At 44.2% G+C, this 10,809-nt stretch overlaps 1 pseudogene; it reads left to right on the forward strand.

Moving 5' to 3' along the window:
* The first annotated feature begins 1,320 nt into the window (after positions 1-1,320).
* Positions 1,321-7,988, forward strand: LOC119292633 (annotated as a pseudogene).
* The last annotated feature ends 2,821 nt before the right edge of the window (positions 7,989-10,809 follow it).

Genomic DNA, 10,809 nt, shown 5'->3' on the forward strand with positions numbered 1-10,809 from the left:
ATAGTTTAGCCAAGAGTCAAAGCTGGCTTGCTGCAATAACTCCACCAACCCTTCTTGATAATGTGCATGTATGTAGGATCTGACGTAAGTCTTGCTGGGTACCTTTGTACTCATGTTGCTATAATTTACATTTTACAGAAGACGCTGCAACCCCTTCTGATGGGTTCTTCGTAGATGTTGACATCGACGAGTAGACTAAGGCCCAGGTGGTTATCCTGAGCTTGTGAAGGTCCACGTAGTATAGCTAGGCTTTCCAAGCCTCTTTTATTTTACTAGTTGTCTATACTCAGACAAGTTACTTCCGCTGCTGGTTTGTATGACTGTATAACTTGAATGCTGGGTCGTGTGACCCGTACTTGTATGTATGTTATGTATGGCTCTCTGAGCCTTTGAATAAAGTACTTGTGTCGTAGAGTCATGTTGTGATGCCTTGTTGTATTTGCACATATCGAGCATATTGTGTGTATGATTGAAATGCTTCGTATGTGTGGGATCTGACTATCTAGTTGTTTATCTTTAGTAGCCTCTCTTACCGGGAAATGTCTCCTAGTGTTTCCATTGAGCCATGGTAGCTTGCTACTGCTCCGGAACACTTAGGCTGGCCGGCATGTTTCCTTCTTCGTTCCTGTGTCTGTCCCTTCGGGGAAATGTCACGCATTGAGTACCGGAGCCCTGTTAGCCCGCTACAGCCCGGTTTACCGAAGTCCTGCTAGCCCAGTGCTACAGCCCGGACCCACTTGCTGATGACCGACACGTTCGATGTTGGGTCATGGATGCCTGTCCCTGTAAGTCTGTGCCACTTTCGGTTTACGACTAGTCATGTCAGCCCGGGCCCCTTATCATATGGATGCTAGCGACATCATCATATACGTGAGCCAAAAGGCGCAAACGGTCCTGGGCAAAGGTATGGCGACACCCGTGGGAATACCGTGCGTGAGGCCGCAAAGTGATATGAGGTGTTACAGGCTAGATCGATGTGACATTGAGTCGGGGTCCTGACAATACTAGACCGGGACTTCTTAAACAAAGAATTAGTAGGACGAGCTATTGGCCTTGGATGATCGGTGATGCTCGGTGTGGACGCCGGCGAGCAACGCGTCGGCAAAAGCGGATGAAGAACACCGGTGGGGGTGCGGAAAAGGAGGAGGGAGCTGCTACGAAACAAGCACATGCGTGCGCGCATGTGTGGTTGTGTGCAGGCATGATCCTGCGGCCATGGCGGTGAAGTACGACGAGTCATAAGCTACAGCAGAGTTATGCAAGCCGCGTGGATGAGGTGGGAAAGCTACTGTTAATGATGCGGCTGCTGTGGACGTGCGCATGGTGTGTGATATGTGGGAGTGGTGTGAGTGCGTGGAGCTCGTGGACGAGCAGAAGCTTGTCTCGGTCATGGTGGTTACAGGTCGAAGCAGGCAACAGGGGCTCGCGAGCGAGATGCGCGTGTGTTGCATGCTTGAGCGCGTAGGAGGATACATGAAAAAGTGAGGCGAGCAGAGGCTGGAACACAAGCTTGGGCTCGCTGCCATGGTCGTCCAAGGTGGACACGGCCTCCGACGCGACGGGATCGGTGGCCACAGTGACAAAATCAAACCGGAGAGGGTCTAGGAGGAAGGGGCTGCTCACCGAGGGGGTGCTACTGAAGTTGAACGAGGTTGGGGGTGAACGGGGACGGCGAGAAGACACCCTGATCGGGGCAGCGTACTTGTGTCCATGAAGCAGGGCAAGCAGGGGAAGAAGAGGTTGCAGGCGTCGTGGCCTTGAACGTCCCGCGGTGATGCAGAGGACGTCGAGGATGAAGAGGAACTTGGCGAAACCCCAGGGGCACCTTGGCTGCAGCTGGACTTGACCGAGAGCACGCCGGCGAGCAAGATGGCGCTCTCTGTTTCACTTGGGTGCTTAGGAGGAAGGAGAAGGAGGGCAGGGGAGAGGCCCCTAGGTGGCGGCGGCAATGAGGAAACCCTAGGGTGGGTGCGGACACCAAGGGGGGTATATAGGGGAGGGGGCAGACGATACGACCTCGACGTCCGTGAAGCTTGCGGTAACGACGTGAGCGCTCTGTCACTAGAGGAGGACGACGGCGTTAGGAGGGGAGCAGGTGGCCATGAGGGAGAGGGAGTTGGGCTGGCCTAGAGAAGGGGAGGCACAGCCGGGCTGCGGGTGAAGTTAGGCTGCACTGCAGCTCCGCTGGGCTGCCCACTGCTGCTTTTCTTTTTCTTTCTTTTCTTCAAACAGAAATAAAACAAGAAGAGCACAAAGAGCTAGGGGAGGAGTTAGGGAGAGATAAAAATATGGCTGGGGTCCTTGGAATATGATCAACTAAACAAAAGTGGTGTCGGGATTTTACAGACTATAAATTTAAACATGTTCGAATTTAATTCAAACTTGCATGAATTTATAACCCAACCAACCCGAAACCAAATGGGCTTAAATTTTATAGGATGACCCTACATAATATATATGATTTATGGACACAAGATAAACATTTATGGAGGAAATAAGAAAACCCAACATAAAGAATTAAGTTCAGTATGTTGGATTTGAAAACCCTATCAAATGAGTTCTCGTTGGGATAAAATTTGAGAGGGTGGCTGGACATATATAAAAATGAATTATGACCAAGGTATGGGTAAGAATTTGAGAAGTGGAAATGCAACTCAAATAGAGGAATAATAGGGAAAGAAGGAAGTAGCACTTTGGGGATTTGGAAACTTGGGTGAAACCAAGTTGAAGTTGAGCAATGTGTAAAACACGAAGGACCAAAGAGAAGAAGGAGTTGCAATGCACATGATGCTCATGTCAACAACATGAATGACCGAATGCCATATGACAAGAGATAGGCATGGCAACGCAATACAAACAATGATGAACATGATGCAAGAAGAAAAAAATGACAATGGCACTCATCATGATCATAGCATAAAAAAATAGGAATGAAATATACAAAATAGTTATGATAATGCAACAAACACAGTAAACACACGACAACAACTAAAAATAAAAGGAAGGCAACTGGAGCATCGGTCTCGGGGCGTCACAACACTCCTCCACTAACAAGAGATCTTGTCCCGAGATCTTAGGAACGAGACGGAAGAGAAAGAGGAAGAGGTGAAGTAATAACGCAAGAAAGAAGATGAACAAGGTCAAGAGCACTCGGATAGAAAAGAGGAACGGCGATTATGATGAGAATCAAAAGCTTAAGGAATCGATAGACTCTGAAACCACTCCGGTTAGAACAAGGTAGAAAAAGGAATAAGAACGAAAGAATTGAAATGATAACAAAGAAAAAGGAGTCTTGAACGAACCACCGTAAGAATTTGAGAATGAATGAAGAAAGGGAATTCCTCGCCGGGAAGAGTTAAAAGAACAAATATGCTTGAGGGGATATGGAAGCCAAAGAACAAAGAGATCACGAGCTGACTAAAAGTTACTTAAGAGCCGCGCTGAGATAATTGGATAACGATAGCTAGAATGTGAGGACGAAAAATTCTTCTGGAATGATGGCCTGGGTGAAACCAATCAGAAAACAACTCCTGACATACTCCGGATGGGTAAGCAAAGAATATCTAACAAACGAAACAATTTGAGAGGATAACATGAAGCTAGAACCGCGAATCTTCGAGAGAACGAACTAGATTTAGATGAAAAACTCTTCTTTGATCTTCAAATTACGACGAGAAACACCACCAAAATTGTTGAGACACTCTAGAAGAATGAAAAGAGTAAAGGTTGAACCAACAATGAAAAGAATTTGAAAGCAATAGCGAACGAGGCATCTAACTGGTGAAATTCATTCTTATGTCAAACTTGGAAAGAATTTGAGAATACTCTGGAATAATTAGAAGAGTCGGGTAATTAGAATACTCTGGGAAATTAACGGTTATTTAGTTATGAAATTAATCATTTTAGCATGTGATTTATGCAAATTAACGCAAACAACAATTTTAAAAACAGAGGGAAAACGATTGAGGCTCCCTGGGATTCGATCCCTAGACCCTTTGGTGTTGTGCTGGCTTGACCAGTCGGGCTATCTGAATCCTTGTGATTACATACGAGACCAGGACTTCTTAAACAAAGAATTAGCAGGATGAGCTTTTAGCCATAGATGACCGTTGATGCTCGGTGTGGACGCCGGCGAGCAACACGGCGGCAAAAGCGGATGAAGAACACCGGCAGTGAGAATTGGAGGTTAATGGCGACGGCGCAAAGACATGCTGATCGGGGCGGCCTCCTGTGTCCATGAAGCAGGGAAGCAAGGGAAGAAGAGGTTGCAGGCGTCACGGCCTTGACGTCCTTCGGTGATGCAGAGGACGTCGGGGATGAAAAGGAACTTGGCGAAATCCCCAGGCACCTTGGCTGCGGCTGGACTTGACCGAGAGCACGCCGGCGAGCAAGACGACGCTCTCTGTTTCGCTTGGGTGCTCATGAGGAAGGAGAAGGAGGGTAGGGGAGATGCCCCTAGGTGGCAGCGGCAATGAGGAAACCATAGGGATAGGCATGGCAACGCAATACAAACAATGATGAACATGATGCAAGAAGAAAAAAATGACAATTGCACTCATCATGATCATGGCATAAACATATAGAAATGAATTATGCAAAATAATTATGATAATCCAACAAACACAAATAACACACGACAAAAACTAAAACTAAAAGGAAGGCATCTAGAGCATCGGTCTCAAGGCGTCACAGTGAAGCTGGTTCTCTGTCCATCGCAGTAGGGGTACAACCTGCGAGAGTCTGGGTTATGTGTGGTAGGGCTAGTTCTTGTGCATGTACAACCAGGGTGCTATCTCCACCAAGAGGTAGCACTGTTTTATTTGAAGACCGTGTTTTTACTCCGCTAGATACTGGCATCACCTACTCCAATTCGAATGGCTGATAAACAGGAAACAGTTGAATGTATAAACATTGTATGAGAGACAGATGCAATAGATAGTGTGGAAAAAATAAGGCTTGGAATAGTTGATATGTATATTGTTTAACTAAAATGGATAGCATGACATAATTTCATATATATGATGTCTATCTAAACTGGATAGCTTAGCATAACATAATTCAAAGATATGATGAATAACTAAACAGGATCGCATGACATAATTCACCTACATGTTATCTAAGTAATCAGGATCGCATGATTTAATTCACATATGTGATTTATATGGTAAACAGAGGGCATTCGATAAGATGTCTGAACTAAGAACATGGTGTTGAATATTGTGTATATGATGTCTAAACCATGCAATGCAAGAAACCATATTCATGATATGAGAAGTATAACCGTGCCAAGTTAGAGCATATACCTCGGTTGGGGAATAGGACTATTCATCTGTCTCTCAATCCATCTCTGAGGAGCTATCGGGACCGAACTAGAGATCTTCTTTCACAGGTAGCACTGTCTGCTTTGAAGGCCTTGTTTTCACTCCAGATTTTTCCATCTCCCACCCAAATGGCTGATTCACAGGAAGAGTAGTTTAATGTACAAACATCATCGACAAATGGAAATGTAATGAAGAAAAGGACAGGCAAGATATCATTCAAATATATGACGCCTGGTTAAACAGGATGACATTGCACAGTTCACATATATTATGGCTGGCTAAAAGACATGAGACTGCATAATTCCCATATATGATATAGAAACTAAAGAGGTTCCATTACAGAACATGTCTAAACTAAGCAAATGACATATATGATGTCAAAAGTAGGCACTGCAAGGCAACATATGCATGATATGACTAACATCATCATGTCAAGGTAGAGCAAGCACCTTGGGGAGTAAATAGGAGTGCTCAGTTGCTTCTGAATCTGCCTGATAATAGATATCTTCCTCTGGATTACAATCTGGAGAGGGGGGAGGGTTTGCCATTGAACCCACCATGGAGCGATGTCTGCATGACATTGTATATTCACGCAAAACTCTTATCTTTTCTCTACATATTTAGCATGACCGTGTACAATATCTGACATGCATACAAAAAAAATATGGTGAGATTATGTAAGGAGAGCATGCAGAAATTTAGAGTGATGGTAACAACCAGTGGATGGATCCAAAAATAATGATAGCATGCTGATGATTTCTTTAATTTAATAAAAAGACAAATAATAATTACTTTACTATTTGTTTCCCACCCAAGATGAACAACATAGGCATACCCTAGGTGAACCAGATATTAGATAGAGATACTATTCATTGTTGCCTCGATATGTGCCCCACAACTAATTTAGAACTCAAGTTTGAACATTAATTTGGACCTGACTTGGAGTCTAAGAGGTGAACAAGATGATAAAGTAGCAGGTAATTTTAAGCAATGCACAACATAAGCAGAAACAAAAGAGTGTGACCTCTCTTGTGGACCCATGTACTCCTCAGGTTCATCTGCTGAGTCGATGATGGTGATGCCATTGCGGTGGGTGCTGGCGGCAGGGAAGGAGATCTGAGGTGGTGAAAGATGGTCAGGAGTCGTGATGTTTGGTTTGGTGGATGCTTCTGTCGATGGAGCAGCTCAGGTGAGGTTGACGAATCGCGGCAGGAGCAGGACAAACCACACAAAATTCCCTTCGACACCTACCTGTAACTGAAGTAATTCTGTAAGGGCTCATTTGGCTTGCATGATTCTAAAAACACAGGGATATGAAAAACACCGGAATAGGATAGGAATGGACATGGTAAACAGAGCATTTGTAAACACAGGATTTTTGTCAACTTGGGTGTTTGGTTCACAGGAATTGGAAGAGCAGAGGAATGCAAAGAAACATGGCCAAAATAAAGTGAAACCATATGAAAGCGTGTACAGTTAGAATGTTATTCTGCCATTAATGCACTTGGTCTTGTTTTCATTCATTTAGGACAGTATAACTGCACCTAATTCTAGCCCTCTCAGGCCATCAGCAATTTAGACTGTCAAATGTCGTGCTTTAAACGTCCCTAACCATCAGATCTAAAATCAACTCGCGGACTGGGCCTTTTGTCCTAAGGGTCCGCTACTCTCGAAGAAAAATCCGAAGCATGTGGTTAACTGGGCCTACCGCAGTGCGAAGCCCATTTTTCTACCTTTTGCAGCGCCTCCCTTCCCCGATATGTCATCTCGACGAGGCTTCTCCTCTCCCTTGCGACCTAACGAATCCTAGGTCCGTCGGCACCGTCACGCATTTGCTCTTTTCATCCCCGTCGACACATCGCAGTGTCGGTACATCTGCTGCCTCGCTCCTCTTGTGATTTGTCATCCCTCTCATGACCACGTGCACCAGGACGCGTGCCGGAGCCACGGGCTTGTCGTGACCAACGCCAACGGCACATTCGCGGCCGACTACGCCGTCGGGCTTCCCGTCGCCGGGAGGCGGCCGCTGCCAACGCGTACGTCCGCATTGGCAGGTGGACGGCCGACCCCGACAACGACTACCCTCTCATCATAAGGTTAGTACGAATCTGTTCTTGACCACTCCTGTTTTGGACAAACTCTGTTCTTGTCCCAAATTATTCCAAAGAACAAAACATAAAGAGAATCTGACCAGAATATTATTCAGTGGCAGGTGAGCAAGTGGGGATCGTGGGGCCGGGCAATATCCATGTCGTGCCAGGTCTCACCACCTTCGGTTGCGCTGTTTCCTACCACTCGAGGTCACCCGAGCTGCAGGCAGCGATGTGCTGGTGCTCTCCGCCGTGCTGACTGACGAAACCAAGCACATGGGAGATGACGGAGGTGCTAGGGAAGGATGGGGTACTGGTCAAAGTTGGCCAAGGCAGCCTGATGGATGAGCTGGAGCCAGTTAGGTGCCTTCACGAGGGCGTCATCGGGTGCACCAGCCTGGTCTTTTACGAGAACCAGCGGCAGTGCCGCCGGAGCTGCTTGCCATGGACAACGTCGTGTTGTCAGACCACATGGTTGTGATCACGTCAGAGTCTGCGTGGCCTGCTTGAGGACGTCATCACCAACTTGGACGCCTTCTTCTCAGGGAGGCCGCTGGTCAGCCACTTGCAACTCTGAAACAAGAACTTCACTGGTTAGATGAAATCAATCAGATGATGTCTCAAGAAATTGCATTTTATCATTACGTCCTTGACAAGATGAAGTTGATCAAATATATGTGTTCCAATGTAATCCAATTTCCGAGTCAACACACAATATGGGTGAATAAAATCTACAAGAATAGAGTGCTCATGAGTTATGACTTCATTTTCAACAAGGTCAAGTGATCAAAGATTTGTTCCTTTATTGCATAAGTTAATCATTTTTAAGTCAGAGTTTGGAGTATTGTATGGACAAGGCTATCTATTTATTATATGTATGTCATTTTCACCGTAATATTAGCAATGATCTTTTGATAGGTGCACCGTATATTTTCCTTGTATCAGTTTTTAATTTCTATCTACACATAGGGCTAAGTTCAAAAGGAATCATGTGCTGATCCCTTCCTCAATTTTTCATTTTACATTTAAATGTTCACTATTTAAAGCCATGCTCGATATGATAATTATATTTTAGATTTTTCCAAGTGCCCTATGTGAAGTACACTATCAGAAATTGGTGTTGCTAATAAAATAAAAACAGAAGTGTAACTTATTTTAATTTTCTGCCTATTTTGAGGGCAAGCAGCTAATTTTACTCCACCATCGTTCATCAGCATGCATAAAGGTATCATATTGCATTATGGCCATGCATACATGTGCACACATACATTGAGTCACGATTTAGGGAACTATATTATTATATGTCTATATTTTTATTTTCCTTGCTTCAAAGATGTAGCAAAGGCATGTTAATTCCCATGATGAAATTTTAATTCTGATTTAATAAAAGGTAGGTATGAAAGGTGAGGTGTATTTGGTTCCAGGTCTCTATCAAGTTCAGGTTCAGTAAGAGATAGTTGAGTTATAAAATTGTTATTGTGTAATAATTATATACAATATTAGCTTCAGTACATCCCCTTTTAGTTCATTCTTATTTTTCTGTGTTACTCAATGGAAGAATAAACGGTGCTAATGGATTTTCTGTGTTTCATTCATCACTTTACAGATTAGCTACTAATGGATTTTTTGTGTTCCAAAAAGGGGCAACTTGCAGGGTTCAAAAATGGCAGGAGATGCAAATCACTCAGATTGTCACCAAGGGTCTGCTTCTTTTGTTAGCTACACATGTGCTGTAGTTAGTGATTAGTTCTTGTGTACATGAAGATTTGTACATTTAATTCTCACATAGAATAAAATAGGTGGCTCTGAATTGTTTTTCATATATAGCAGGACATAGGCGTCTCTAAAAGTGATCGTGAGGAACTCGCGACAACATCCTTTTGGTATTTGAACATACACATCATGAAGTTGAGATATGCCGTCGGAATTCAAATTCCACATGTTAAAGTTGGAGAATTTGTAAGGACATATCTCGCCCAAACCAAGAATGGCAAGTTCTTTCGCACTTACAAATCCTTAATACTACATATAGTAATACAAGAGGTAAGAATATGATCTCATAAACTTTTTCCTCTTTCAACAGTAGTTCTGATGATAGTTCATCAAATCACAAGTTGCAACCTATGATGGACAAGAAAAAATGAGCAGCCTTGACAACGAACCGAGGAAAGTTCATAAAAGAAACCAAGATTGCATAAATTACGGTATGTGTTTATGTTTTTACCTTTCTGGGAGTTGCCTTCTTACATGGTTGTATGGTTTCTGGTGCAGGTAAAATAGTAGATTAGAACACAACTATGACTTTGAATTGATCTCACTCGTGCAGACATATTTACCCTACTTTATGTTTCTTGTATTATCCTCCTATAAAATCCAGTAATAGTAAAAAAAGGTTTAGTTCGTTGATGTATTGGAATCTGGTTTGTTTTTTCAATACCATTTTCATGCCACCATATAATTGTCAGGTTCCTATTATTTATTGAAGAAATGGATGGGCGCAGCAACGCGCGTCGTCAATGATCTAGTAGGATTTTGAAAAGTAGGTACAGGTGAATATTTTTCTCCATTCCTTTCAACAAAATGGATGAATAATTGAATAGTAGAGTGCCATAGGAAAATTCCCTATTGCTATGTTTTTCCGTTGAACCAAAATAGCCCAAATGGATCGACATGAATGTAGAGTAATAAGTGGTGCAACAAGTGTAGAACCTCTTTGCCGTAGCCGTGTCGACCTCAGCATCATTGGGTTGGTCGCTGAAGAAGTTGCGGCAGAGGTGGTTGTCGAAGGTGTGGAGGAAGATCTGAGGAATCTGTACACGGCATCTAGGGCACTGCTCTGTTGTGATGGATTGTTCTATCATTGGAGCAGCTCTGATGAGCCATACGTCAAGGCTGAAGCAGCACAAGACAGACATCGTTAACCTCAAGTGGGATTCTAATAGCGTATCCAATAGATGATGTAAAATAAATGTAAAATTTACATCACCAAAAACCACCTGACTACAACAGATGAGGTAAAAACTGACCCTAAACTTAACTGTCGAAACTGAAATTTACTGTGGAATTTGAATGTTACTGTCGAAACTGAATGCAATGGTAGCAGAGGCACTTGACATGTAGTTTAGGGAGGGCCTGCGGTTCATCTTCAACCTGCACCCCCCTGCGCTACCAGCCACCACTAGTCGAACCGCCGGCCCCAGCGCTTCCTCGTTGCCCCGAGACAACTCCCCACCGCCGGTCCGCCGCCGCCCCGCCGCCCCGGCCAGCTCTATAGGCCCCCACCCTGAACCCTAAGATAGATAGTGGGGTATCTCTCCGACGAGCCCCCCTCCCCGCTGCGAGTGGTTCTTCCTTAACTCCGGCGAGCCCCCCACCCCCTGAAAATCGAAAAACCCAAA

This window comes from Triticum dicoccoides, chromosome 4B (assembly GCF_002162155.2).
Source record: "Triticum dicoccoides isolate Atlit2015 ecotype Zavitan chromosome 4B, WEW_v2.0, whole genome shotgun sequence".
Classification (NCBI taxonomy): Eukaryota; Viridiplantae; Streptophyta; class Magnoliopsida; order Poales; family Poaceae; genus Triticum; species Triticum dicoccoides.